General features: G+C 38.8%; 1 protein-coding gene and 1 pseudogene across 7 annotated transcripts in view; one reads left to right on the top strand and one right to left on the bottom strand.

Moving 5' to 3' along the window:
- The window catches only part of NCK1 (NCK adaptor protein 1), a 92355-nt gene that overhangs the window by 40772 nt on the left and 37584 nt on the right, over positions 1-13999 (top strand). For 2 of the 7 annotated variants that reach the window (XM_063611322.1, XM_063611321.1), the window contains exon 2: positions 11161-11286. The exons of 4 other annotated variants lie outside the window; for them this stretch is intronic. The gene's annotated coding sequence lies outside the window, so the exon portion shown is untranslated. Of the gene's footprint in view, positions 1-2447; positions 2496-11160; positions 11287-13999 lie in introns of all 7 variants that reach the window. One more of the 7 variants, XM_063611320.1, reaches the window with a different exon arrangement.
- LOC129491650 (RAD51-associated protein 1-like) lies at positions 1639-2355 on the bottom strand (annotated as a pseudogene).

Raw genomic sequence — 13999 nt, 5'->3', positions numbered from 1 at the left:
CTTTGAAAAATATCTATTCATGTCCTTAGCCTACTTTTAAATGGGATTATTGGTGGGGTTTTTGTTTTTGTTGTTTGAGTTCCTTGTATATTCTAGGTTTTAGTCACTTGCTGAATAGTGCACATATTTTCTCCCATTCAGCAGATTGTCTTTTCACCCTTTTTTTAGACAAATGCTCACTTTAATCACAATTCTAAATTGATTATTTTCACATTAACATAGATGTTCCCATAAACTGAGAACTGAATTATTATACATTTTTAATGGTTAATATGATTTGAAAATTTTTTATAAAAATTGATCAGAAGCTAGTTGAAATTCTCACCATAAATATAAAATATTGATTACTATTGTTTTTCACAGTAAATTGAGATCTAAGCATCCTAAAAAGCTGTATTATCTAATATCATAATAGGGATGACTAAATACTTGACAAATACTTTCTGAAGAACTGTCTTAACAAAAAGTTACTATTTGAAGAAACGGCTTTCCTTTGTTTATATTTACAAGAAAAAGGCTAACATTTTTGCAGAGCTCTCATTTTATCATGAAGTGTGGACAGTCAGAAGCAGGTGGCTGTTGGTGGGGTGCAGTGGCTCACACCTGTAATCCCAGCACTTTGGGAGGCCAAGGCGGGCAGATCACTTGAGGCCAGGAGTTCAAGACCAGCCTGGCCAACATGGTGAAACCCCGTCTCTACTAAAAATACAAAAATTAGCTGGGTGTGGTGTTGGTTGCCTGTGATCCCACCTATTCGGGGAGGCTGAGGCATGAGAATCACTTGAACCCGGGAGGCAGAGGTTCCAGTGAGCGGAGATCATGCCATCCTGGGTGATAGAGCGGACTCCCTCTCAGAAAAAAAAAAAAAAAAAAAGTGGATGCAGTGGTATCAAGAAAAAAGCATTTCAAAACATTTCCACTTTTATTAAAGGTTTTGTCAATGAAGATATCACTAAATGTCTTTAAATTCTATTTGCTATAGAATAACCATCTAAATAGGAGACACATGCCATAATACAGCAACCATTTTAGTGTGTAAAATACTTCTAAACTCTTAGTATAAAAAGATTTTGGCTAAAATACAAAACATCTTTGCCATAAAACTGATAATGTAGCTTAAGTAGCTTATAAGATTTCAGAAATGTCTTGTGAAAGAAATGAGAATGTTTCCCTGTGCGAGATAAAACCAAACGGTTAACGCTAAGGTGCTATAAACTAGACAAAGCTAGAAAGACACATCATGTAACTAGAAAAGAACGGCATGTGATGTGGACTTCCTCCATGTCAAACTGACAGGAAGATAGAATATGCTCTTCAGAAGGAAAGGCATGAGAAGATAACTCTTACAAAGCTCTCACTGAGATCTTGAAGAGCTTTACAGAGAACATAATCATAAAATGGCTAGAGATCGTTTATAGGACTTGAGTAATGGATTCCTTTATATTACAATACCTGCCTCAGATATAAACACAAATCAAATATAAACACCCTTGTAAAGCTGTGCTTCTTTCAGCCAAACATTTCTCTGGTACCACAGTCAGCCTCTAGTAGTAGCATTTGGATGCAAAGGTTTAACTGGTGCTGATCTGGACAAGCCACAGCAGAGACTCTGATTTGGAGACTTCATGGACACTCCTGTCAGTGCGCTGCTGCTATTACTGCTACTTCCAGATGCTGGTAGAACCATTCAGGTCTCTTGCTTTCAGCTGAAGGACTGCGTATTTGTAATGGTTTCCTAATGGCATCTGAAGAAAGATAAATCTCTTTTGGCGAGGACTGAAGATTCTGATTTGATGGCAGCCAGAGCAGTCTACCAGAGTCACTAAAGTATTACAGTTGGATTTAGATTTCTTCTCTTTCTTTTCTACTGGGGATTTTACCTTCACTTCTTCCTTTTTTTTTTTTTTTTTTTAATTTCTTTAACTTTACTTTTTCTCATAGATGTCCTCACTCTCACCAAAATCAGAATCATCCTCAGAATCTTCACCAGTTGCCAAGTCTGGTTTGGTGTCATTAGCACTATTGCCATCACTGCCTTCCAGAAAAATTTTCCTCTGTTGTACCACAGCTTTAGATGCTGCTTTTCTTTTCCCTTGAATACCACCATTGTCTTTCTCAGTAATCTTATCCAAATCTAAATAATCACTGGCTACACTGCAATTAGAGATATGAGGAGACTTACCCACTGTTTCTGTTCTACTATTGCCATGTTTTTCAACTCTTTTATCTTGAGACTTCTGCACATTAGTGGTGACTGTTGAAAGTTCCTTCACTGATAAAGCTAGTGCAACTTCTAAGTCTCTCTGGTAGAGCTTGTCATCTAAAGCCATCCTTTTTTTTAGGGGTTTTCTCTTCCAGTGGGATTTCTTCTTTCTGGAGATTGTTCAAATTAGGTTTTGGTTTATCTTGTTTTAACTCCTTTGATGTTCTGGATTTCTTGTTTAAAGGTACAGTTGCAGAAACAAAATCATCATCACTGTCAGAGTCGCCAAACTGTGAGTAATTGGTTTCTTACATCTTGCAGGCTGCACCATGGTCCCTTTCAAGGCTTGATATTTACACTTCCCAAGTTCCTGTTGGCTGTGGTGGTGGTTTCAGTTCCTGCCCAAAACCAGACATTGGCGTTCTCCCTTCACTCTTCGTTGTTTCCTTTGCTGTGCAGAAGCCTTTTTTGTTGTTGTTGTTTTTTAATATAATCAGTTAGCTTTAAATATGTGGATTTATTTCTGAATTATCTGTTTTATTCCATTAGTCTGTGTGTCTGTTTTATACCAGTACCATGCTGTTTTGGTTACTGTAACCTTGTAATGTATTTTGAAGTCAGGTAGTTTTATTCTTTTTGCTCAAGATTGTTTTGGTTGTTTGGGCTCCTTTTTGGTTTCATATGAATTTTAAGATTGCTTTTTCTATTTCTGTGAAAAAAGACATTGGTATTTTGATAGCGATTGCATTGAAAATGTAGATTGCTTATGGCAGTGTGGTCATTTTAATGATGTTAATTCTTATCCTTGAGCATGGGATGTCTTTCCATTTGTTTGTGACCTCTTTATCCACTGTTTTGTAGTTTTTATAGCTATTGTAAACAGGGAATGCCTTCTTGATTTCTTGCTCAGCTAGTTTGTTTTATTGGTGTATAGAAACAGGTTTTGTATGTTGATTTTTTTTTTTTTAACACTCCCTACTTCACAGGTGGATGCATATTGATTTATGTGTGTTGATTTTGTCCTGCAACTTTACTGAATTTATTTAGCAGAACTAAGAGTTTTTTGGTGGAGTCTAGGTTTTTCTAGATATAAGATCATATCATCAGCAAAGAGGGACAGTTTGACTTCCTCTTTTCTAATTTGGATCCCTTTTCTTTTTTTCCCTCTTGCGTGATTGGTCTGGCTAGGACTTGCAGTACTATGTTGAATTGGAGTGGTTAAAGTGGGCATCCTTGTCTTGTTCCAGTTCTTAGAAGAAGGAGTTTCAACTTTTCCCCATTCAGTATGATGTTAGCTGTGGGTTTGTCATATATGACCTTTGTTATGTTGAAGTATGTTTCTTTTATGCCTAGTTTGTTAAGAGTTTTTATCACGAAGGGACACTGAATTTTATCAAGTGTTTTTTTTGTGTCTGTTGAGATGAACATATGGTTTTGTCCTTTATTCTGTTGATGTTATGAATCATATTTGTTGATTTGTGTAACCATCCTTGCCTCTCTGGGATAAATCTCACTTCATTGTGGTGTATTTTTTTTTTAATGTCGTTGGATTCAGTTTGCCAGTATTTTGAGAATTTTTATGTCTGTATTCATTAGGGATATTGGCCTGTAGTTTTCTTTCTTTTTTTTTCATATTTTTTGTCTTTTATTGCATCCTTGTCTGGTTTTGGTGTTAAGGTAATGTTGGCCTTGTAGAATGAGTTGGGGAGAATTGATGTTAGTTCTTCTATGAGTGTTTGGTAGAATTTGGCAGTGAAGCCATCCAGTCCCGGACTTCTCTTTGTTGGGAGACTTTTTATTACTGATTAAATGTCTTTACTCATTATCAATCTGTTCAGGTTTCGTATTTCTTGCTGATTCAATCTTGGTAGATTGTATATGTCTATGTCTAGGAATGCATCCATTTCCTCTCAGTTTTCCAGTATGTTAGTGTATCGTTGTTTGTAGTGGTTTTTAATGATCTTTTGTATTTCTGTGGAATTAGTTGTAATGTCTCTTTTCATTTCTGATTTTATTTGGGTCCTCTCTTTTTATGTTGATTAGTCTAGCAAGTGGTTTATTGATTTACCCTTTCAAAAAATCAGCTTTTTGTTTTTCTTTTGTGCGTTTTAAAAAAGTCGTTTCATTTAGTTCTGCTCTGATCTTTATTACTTCTTTCCTTCTACTAATTTGGGGTTTGGTTCTAGTTCCTTAAGTTGTATTGTTAGATTGTTTCTTTAAAATCTTAACTATTTTTTTGATGTAGGCATTTGTTGCTATAAATTTCCCTCTTAGCACTGTTTTTGCTGTATCTCATAGATTTTCGGTATGTTGTATTAGATTTTCATTTGTTTCAATAATTTTTTTGATTTCTTCCTTAATGTCTTCCTTGACCCAGTCGTCATTCAGAAGCATGTTGTTTAACTTCTGTGTATTTATATAGTTTCCAAAGTTCCTCTTAACTCTTTGTTTTTTTTGTTTTTTTTTTTTTGAGACAGAGTTTTGCTTAGTCACCCAGGCTGGAGTGCAGTGGCACCATCTCAGCTCACTGCAACCTCTGCCTCCTGGGTTCAAGCAGTTCTTGTGCCTCAGCCTCCTGAGTAGCTGGGACTACAGGTGCATGCCACCACGCCTGGCTGATTTTTGTATTTTAGTAAAAACGGGGTTTCACCATGCTGCCCAGGCTGGTCTCGAGCTCCTGAGCTCAGGCAATCCGCCCACCTCGGCCTCCCAGAGTGCTAGGATTACAGGCAGGAGCTACCCCACCCGGCCTATTATTCTTGATTTCTGGTTTTATTCCATTCTTATCTGAGGAGATATTTGATACGATTTCAATTTTTAAAAATTTGTTGACACTTGTTTTGTGTCCTAACATGATCTATCCTGGAGAATGTTCCATATGCTGATGAAAAGAATGTGTATTCTGTAGATGTTAGATGAAATGTTCTGTAAATGTCTGTTAGGTCTGTTTGGTCTAATATGTAGTTTAAATCCAGTGTGGCTTTCTTAATTTTTTTATCTACATGATCCATTTAATGCTCACAGTGGGGTGCTGATGTCCCTAACTATTATTGTAGTGGAATCTATCTCTCCTTACAGATCTAATAATACTTGCTTTATATATCTGGGTGCTCCAGTGTTGGGTGCCTTATATGTTTGGAATTGTTATATCCTCCTCCTGAATTTTTCCCTTTACTATTATATAATTACTTTCTTTGTCTCTTTTTACTGTTTTTGACTTAAAGTTTTTGTTTTGTTTGATACAAGTATAGCTACTTCTAGTCACTTTTGGTTTCTGTTTGCATGGAATATCTTTTTCCATCCCTTAATTTCAGCCTGTATGTCTTTACAGGTGAGATGAGTTTATTGTAGGTAGTATATGGTTGGGTCATGCTTTAAAAACTTTTTTTAAAATCTGTTCAATCAGTATCTATCTTATTTATTTGAGATGGAGTTTTGCCCTTGTTGCCCAGACTGGAGTACAGTGGTGCGGTCTTGGCTCACTGCAACCTCTGCCTCCTGGGTTCAAACGATTCTCCTGCCTCAGCCTCCCGAGTAGCTGGGATTACAGGCACCTGCCACCACGCCTGGCTAATTTTTGTATTTTTAGTGGAGATGGGGTTTCACCATGTTGGCCAGCCTGGTCTTGAACCCCTGACCTCGGGTGATCCGCCTGCCTCAGCCTCCCAAAGTGCTGGGATTGTAGGTGTGAGCCACACCGCGCCCGGCCAAATTAGTCTGTATCTTTTAAGTGGAAAGCTTGATCAGTTTACATTCAGAGTTATTGATATCTGAAGGCTTATTTCTGTCATTTTATTAATTGATTTATGGCTGTTCTGTATATCATCTATTCCGTCTTTGTCTCTCATTAATTATTATTTTGGTTTGGTGGTTTTCTGTAGTTGTGAGTCTCTTCCTTGTTTGTGTTTGGTCTATCAGTGGTTTTTATATTTTTGTGTGTTTTCGTGATGGTAGATAGGGTTCTTTGGCTTCTGGATGTAGGACTTTCTTAAGCATTTCTTCTAGGGCCAGTCTAGTGGTGATATATTTCCTCAGCTTTTGCTTGTTTGTGAAATACTTTATTTCTTACTCATTTATGAAGGATAGCTTTGCTGGGTATAGTATCCTTGACTGACAGTTTTTTTATTCAGCACTTTTTAAAAAAAAATTATTTTTTTAGACGGAGTCTTGCTCTGCCACCTAGGCTGGAGTGCAGTGGTGCAATCTCAGCTCACTGCAGCCTCTGCCTCCTGGGTTCAAGTGATTGTTCTGCTTTGGCTTCCTGAATATCTGGGATTACAGGAATGTATCACCATGCCCAGCTAATTTTTGTATTTTTAGTTAGAGATAGGGTTTCACCATGTTGGCCAGGCTGGTCTTGAACTCCTGGCCTGAAGTGATCCACCTGCCTCAGCCTCCCAAAGTGCTAGGATTACAGGCGTGAGCCACTGTACCTGGCCTTCTTTCAGCACTTTGAATATATCATTTCATTCTCTACTGGCCTATAAGGTTTCTGCTGAGAATTCCACTGTTAGTTTGATGGGTGTTCCTTTATAAGTGACTAGATGCTTTTCTTCCCATTTTTAGAATTCTGTGTATTTGATTTTTTGACAGTTTGAATATAATGTGCTGTGGAGAAGACCTTTTTAATTTGTATTTACTTAGAGATCCCTGAACTTGGTGTATCTGATGTGTAAATCTGTTGCTAGACTTGGAAAATTTTTACCTATTATTTTATTGAACAGGTTTTCTAACATTTTTGTTTTCTATTCTCCTGAGACACTGAAAATTTGAATATTTGGTTACTTAATGGTGTTCCATATGTCACACAGGCTTTTCTCATTTTTTTAAAATTTAAATTATTACTTTTTGTCTCACTGACTCATTTTCCAAGGGCCTTTCTTAATGTTCTGAGAATCTTTTATCTGCTTAATCTAGTCTATTGTTGACACTTTCAAATGCAGTTTGTATTTCATTCAGTGAAATCTTCAGTTCTAGAATTCTTGTTTGGTTTTTCCTTTTTTTTTTTTCTTTTTGAGATGGAGTCTTGCTCTGTTTCCCAGGCTAGAGTGCTGTGGCACGATCTCAGCTAACTGCAGCCTTCACCCCCCTGGTTCAAGTGATTCTTCTGCCTCAGCCTCCGAAGTAGATGGGACTACAGGTGCCTGCCACTACACCTGGCTAATTTTTTTGTATTTTTTGTAGAGGCGGTATTTCACCATGTTAGCCAGGCTTGTCTTGAGCTCCTGACCTCCAATTATTCACCTGCCTTGGCCTCCCAAAGTGCTGGGATTGATTACAGGCGTCAGCCATTGTCCCCAACCTGATTTTCCTTTGTGATATCTAGTTTCTTTAGTAAATTTCTCCCCATATCTTGAATTGTTTTCCTGAATTTTTTGTATTGTTTTTCAGAATTCTCTTGTTTCTTTTTTTTGAAACAGAGATGGGGTTCTGCCAGGTTGGTCTTGAACTCCTGGCCTCAGGTGATCTGCCTGCCTTAGCCTTCCAAAGTGCTGGGATTACAGACAAGGGTCACAGTGTCTGGCCTCAGAATTCTGTTGTATCTTACTGGGCTTCTTTAAAATCAGTATTTGAGTTATTTTTCTGGGATTTCATAAATTTCTTTTTTTCCCCCCTGAGACAGGGTCTCACTCTGTTGCCCAGGCTGGAGTGCAGTGGTGTGATCATGGCTCAGTGCAGCCTTGACCTCCCTGGGCTCAGGTAATCCCTCAACCTCAGCCTCTGAGTAGCTGGGACTACAGGTGCATGCCACCACACCTGGTTAATTTTTGTATTTTTTTAGAGATGGGGTCTCACTCTGTTGCCCTGGCTGGTCTTGAACCCCTAGGCTCAAGCAATCTGCCTGCCTCAGTCTCCCAAAGTGCTAGGATTACAAGTCTGAGCTACCGCACCTGGCCAGATTTTTTTGATTGGAATGTATTGCCTGTGAATTATTGTGGTCTTTTGGAGGTGTCGTATTTCCTTGCTTTTTCATGTTTCCTGTGTCCTTACACTGGTATCTATGCCACTGGTGTAACAGTTGCTCCTTCTCATTTTTTGAATTTTCTTTCATAGGGGAGGACATTTTCCTGAAGATGTATTTGTGGTGTTGGTTGAATATGGCACTTTGGCTTTGATTCTAGGTATGTGTCATAGTGTAGTCTCTGTGTGATTTCTTTCAATGTGAGTGGTGTCAGTGGTGTCTGTGATTTCTTAGGTGGCATAGATTGTGGTTGTTAGTGGAGGCTGTGATAAAGTTTTTTGTAAAAGAAAATTTTAACTTTCAATAAAAGAGGTCTCACTCTGTTGTCCAGGCTGGTCTCGAACTCCTGAGCTCAAGTGATCCTCCCGCCTCAGCCTCCCAAAGTGCTAGGATTACAGGTGTGAGCCACCGTGCCTGGCATGTGATAAGGTTTTGCTGAGGTCTGGGTTGCCAAGTAGGCCAGCTCTCAGGCCCCAGTGGTGGCACCAGTGGGTTGAAATTGCCTGTCCTTGGGCTTCAGGGCAGTGTATGCTGGCACCAGTATTACAGGTTCAGGTAAGCCAATTTTTGAGCCTCCAGGTGTCTTGCTTGGGTACCAGGAGTGGCACAGGTGAGCCAGGCAGGTTGACAGGTTTTTAAACCCCTGTGCAGTGGGCATGGTGTGGATGATGGCAGTAGCAGTGGTGGGGTAACCTTTAGGACCCAAGCTGTCTGTGCTGGTGTAGGCAGTGGCTGTGATGGACTGGACAGGCCAATCCCCCAGGCTTGCAGGTGGCACGTGTGGTTAGTTGCCAGCTGTGGTGGTAGAGGCAGGTTGAATAAGTCCAATCTCAGACCCTGGGAGGAGCGCTTAGGTGCCAACAGTGGTGGTCTATGCTAGGTGATCCCCAGGCCCACGGATTGCATGCTTGGGTACTGAGGGGTATGGAGCCAGGTTGTAGGAGCCTGTCCTTAGGCTCCCTGCTGGTACGTGCAGGTACTGGCTGTGGTAGGCAGGGGAGAGTGATCCTCAGACTGCCATCAGAATGCTCTGGTGGCAACAGCAGGGCTTGTGCCATGGCCTTGTTACCGGGAAGGGTGGGGTTGCTGTCAGTGGGAGCATTCATAGGCAGGTGGCTTGCGGGGTCACATACTTTGCTTGTGCCTTGCTCCTGCTGCTGCAGCAGCTATTGCAGGCAGTAGAATTTTTCCTCAGTGCATGAAAATGCACAGGTCCCCCTTTGCTGCAGTGTAAGGAGACAGTTGCTGCCAGTGGCTGTGGTCTTGGACCCTATGGAGCAGCTATAGGTGGAGAATGTCAATGGGGTCTCCAGGGATGTGGAAATGCAGGGTCTGTTGGGTTCCTGGGCATGACAAAGTCTGGTGGGGGCTGGGCTCTCAAAATGAAGGTACACTGTACCTGCTTAGGTTTGTGGGACTTAGCGTGAGCTCTCTCTGGAATAATGTTGTTGCATGGTTTCTAGGCACCTCTTTATGTTAGACTCAGGGCCTGCAGCACTTGAGGGCTTCTCCCATGGCTAGGATTCTAAGAGTCTGGTGGGACTGTGGACCGCTGGAGGTCTCTCAGCTCTCCCCTGATCCTGGTTGAGCAGGCTGCCTTGCCTCGTCCTCCTTTCTTGCTTTCAGTGCTTCTCGTCACCACCCTGCTGAATTCCAGTGTTCTCTCTTAGGTGATCTATTTGAAGTGTGATTATCTCCTCACTGTTTTGTTCCCTTTTCCATGGAAGAGGCAAGTACCATATGCATGTAGTCAGCCATCTTGAAGTTCCTCCCTTTCCTGTTTTTTTGATGAATTGATAATTGAATACTGTCCATGACTCAGACTGTAACAAAGTGAGAACATAGAATCTTACTTATCGTCCTCATTGCTACAGGTATTATATCTTTATATATGTGGCATCAGCTTCAGTCCCCAGATCTTTGTGTGCCTAATAAGCTAGGAACCGGTAATATCATGGTCAGCAAGAGAGAGAACATCCTTAACCAAATATTTGATCCCTTATTCTCTTTGGGAATATTTTTTCAATCTTAGTAGTGATGGTGTTTCTGAAAGTCCAGTAGTTAAAGGTAGAATTGAAAGTGTTTACCATTCAAAAGTACTTCAGTATTTTAGTAAAAACATACATTATAGTAAACAATGATAAATATGATTTTCAGGGAGAAAAAAGCATGAGATTCTTTGTAATAGCAAAATAGTCTGTTTACATAGGGTACATAGGTCCACAACCGTATCACTTTGTCATATTAACATTCCTTCACCAGTATCTGCAGGGACCCATGTAGTCTTAATAATTAAAGTACTTTTAAATTAGTTTTTTAAAAAATAGAACAAATCATGTATGCCTGCTTTAAATACAAAGGAATGATAGAGGGTTTTAAAAGATAAAGCCTTGTTCAAAAATGAGGTAAATTTATCTGTAGAATTAGTGGACTAGATGTACAGCTTGCAAAGTGAGGGTGAGGCCGCAATGCCAGCATTTGGATATGGAAACAGGGTTGAGGTGGTTCTGAATTCATGTCCTTATAAGATCATCAGGGCTGAAAGAGTCACACATGAAACTGGAAACCAAATCTGTGGATACTGAGTAAAACAAGAAACAGGGATAGGTTGTCCCATCTGTTAAAGCAGGCAAACTGCAACTGATTACTGTCAATGTGGTGACATCTAACTCCAAAGGAGACTGACAATATATATTTTTTATTGTGGTTGCCATGTCCCTTACTCAAAATTGGTAGCTTTTAGGAAGAAGAGAACAGATATTGAAAGTAGACAGCTAATGGTTTCTGCATGTGAAGGTACAAAAATTATAAGAACATTACAAGAGAATTTCAGATTCAGTGGGATATGTACAGTATAGTGCTGTGGTTTGAATGTGTACCCCAAAGTTAATGTGTTGGAAAGTTGATGCAGTGGTGTTGGGAGGTGGGGCATAATGGGAGGTGTTTGGGTCTTGGGGACACTACACTCATGAATGAATTAATGCTGTTATTTTAGGAATGGAATCCGTGACTCTCCCCCCGCTCTTCCCCAGATATTTGATGCCTTCCTCCTTGTCATGTAGCAGGAAGGCCTTCACCAGATGCTGGTGTCATGATCTTGAACTTCCCACCCTTCAGAACTGTGAGGAAATAAATTTCTATCCTTTATGAATCACCCAATCTCAGATATTCTGTTATAGCAGAACAAAATGGACTAAGACAGTAAGAGAGAGACAGAAGTTGGGTAGAATCACAGAGAAGGGAGTGACTGACTACGCAGAGATATCTTGGCACATGGTGCAAAGAAAATATGTGAATTGGGTCTTAAAAATACGTAGAAGTTTGCTGAGAGGGGAAGGGCATGCTAGACTGAGGACTGAAACACTGTGAAAGGAGCTGAAACTCGTGATTTTGTAAATGCTAAAAACCACGTTTATGATATTCTGTTGAGGTGCTAGGGATACAAAATGAAACAAGGCTGTTTCCTCTAAGAGCTTGCTACGAAAGACAATTATTTAAACAACCAATTTCAATGGCAGAATGTCGAGTGCTGTAATAATATAAATGTCCCATGTGCACTTGAGAAGAATATGATTTGTGTTGTTGGATAGTGTTCTCTGATACAGCTTATTGGTTTATAGTGTTAAGTCCTCTTTCCTCTTTTGTCTGATTATTCTGCCCATTATTGAGAGTCAGGTATTGAATTTTCCAGTGATTATTGTGGAACTGTCTTGTTTCTCCCTTAAATTCTGTTAGCTTTTGCTTTATATATTTTGATGGGCTGTCATTACATGTTAAATGTTTATCATAGTATCTTCTTGCTATATTAAACTTTTTATTAATGTATAGTATCCTTCCTTGTCTCTTATACCTCCTTGTTTTATAGTTTATGTTGTCTGATGTTAATACAGCCCACCTCACTTCTCTTATGGTTCCTATGTGCGTGGACTAGCCTTTCCCTCCTTACACGTTTTACCTATTTGTGTCTTTGGATCTAAAGTGAGTCTTTTATGGATAGCATATATTTAGAATATTTTTTTCTATTCATCTTGCCAATCTCTGTCTTTTGATTGTAGAGTTTATTTACATTAGAGTAATTACTGATAAGGAGAGACTGCTGTTATTTTGCTATTTGTTTTCTTTATGCCTTACAGCTTTCTTGTCACTCATTTGCTGCGTTACTGTCTTTTGTGCTGAATTTAATAGAATAATTCCATTCTAATTTCCTTTTGTGTCTATTCAGTAGCTATTTTTTGTAGTTACCATGGGGGTTACATTTAACATTCTGAAGATAAAACACTCCAATTTAAATTTATACCAGCTTAACTTCAGTAACATACAGTAACTTCCTGTACAGCTCCATCCCTACCCCCTTTGGTTATTTTATGCATTTGTCTCTTATGTAGAAAATAAAATGTGGAGTAACAAACTAAAGTTACAATTATACTAGCTTTTAGAGTAATGTTTTTGTTGTGTAGTCAAGTTATGTTTAAAAAATTACAAACCGAATAAACCTCAGAGTTACAAACTAAAGCTACAGTAATACTAGCTTTTATACTTGCCCATGCATTTACTTTTACTTTATATAGCTTCAAATTACTGTCTAGCATCCTTTCCTTTCAACCTGTTTGACTCCTCTTAACATTTCTTTATTCCGGTTTTAAATTTAATATTGTTAATTGACAAATCATAATTCGTTATACTTTTCTGGGGTACAATGGGATGTTCTGACACATGTATACAATGTGAAATGATCAAATCAAGCTAATTAACATATCCATCACCTTGTTTACATATCATTTTCATAACGAAGACATTTAAAATGTACTCAGTTATTTTGAAATATGTAATACATTTATACTGACTGGAATCACTGTGCTGTGCAATAGGCCTCAAAACTTATTCCTCCTCTCTGAAACTTGATATCCTTTGACCAATAACTTCCCATCCTGGCTTATCCCCAGTGTCTGGTAAGCATCATTCTACTCTCTACTTCTATGAGTTCAACTTTTTTAGATTCCACATGTATGTGAGACCATGTCTTTCTTTGCCGGCTTATTTGATTTAGCATAAAGTCCTCCAGGTTCATTTATGTTGTTGCAAATGAAAGAATTTCCTTCTTTTTTAATGCTGAATTTCATTGTGTATATACACCACATTTTTTCTTCATTAGTCCATTGATGGGACACTTAAGTTGATTCCATATCCTGGCTATTGTGAATAATGCTGCAATGAATATGGGAATATAGATGTCCCTTTGCCATACTGAATTTAGTTTGTTTGGATATATACCCAGAAGTGGGATTGCTGGATCATATGGTAGCTCTAGTTTAGTTTTTTGAGGACCCGCCATGCTTTTTTTCATAATGGCTATACTAATTTAATTTACATCCCCACCAGCAATGTGCAAATGTTTGCTTTTCTCTGCGTCCTCATCAACCTTTTTATTGTTCTTTTTGATAAAAGCCATGCTAACGGATCTTAGTGTTTTAAATTGCATTTCCCTAATGATTAGTGATGCCGAGCATTTTCTTATGTATCTGTTGCCATTTGCATGTCTTTTTTTGAGAAATGTTAGTTCACATCTTTTGCCTATTCTAAAACCAGGTTGTTTTCTTGCTACCGAGTTGTCTGGAGTTCCTTATGTATTTTGGATATTAACCCCTTATCAGTTGTATGGTTTGCAAATATTTTCTCCCATTCTGTGTGCTGTCTCTTTGCTTTGTTAATTGTTTGCTGTGCAGTTGCTTTTTAGTTTGCTCCTTTAGCATTTCTTGCACAGAAGGTCTAGTGGTAATGAATTTCCTTGACTTTTGTTTATTTTGGAAAGTCATAATTTTTCCCTCACTTTTGAA

The sequence above is a fragment of the Symphalangus syndactylus genome, chromosome 10 (assembly GCF_028878055.3).
Source record: "Symphalangus syndactylus isolate Jambi chromosome 10, NHGRI_mSymSyn1-v2.1_pri, whole genome shotgun sequence".
Classification (NCBI taxonomy): domain Eukaryota; kingdom Metazoa; phylum Chordata; class Mammalia; order Primates; family Hylobatidae; genus Symphalangus; species Symphalangus syndactylus.
This window is presented reverse-complemented; position numbering and strand designations above follow the sequence as displayed.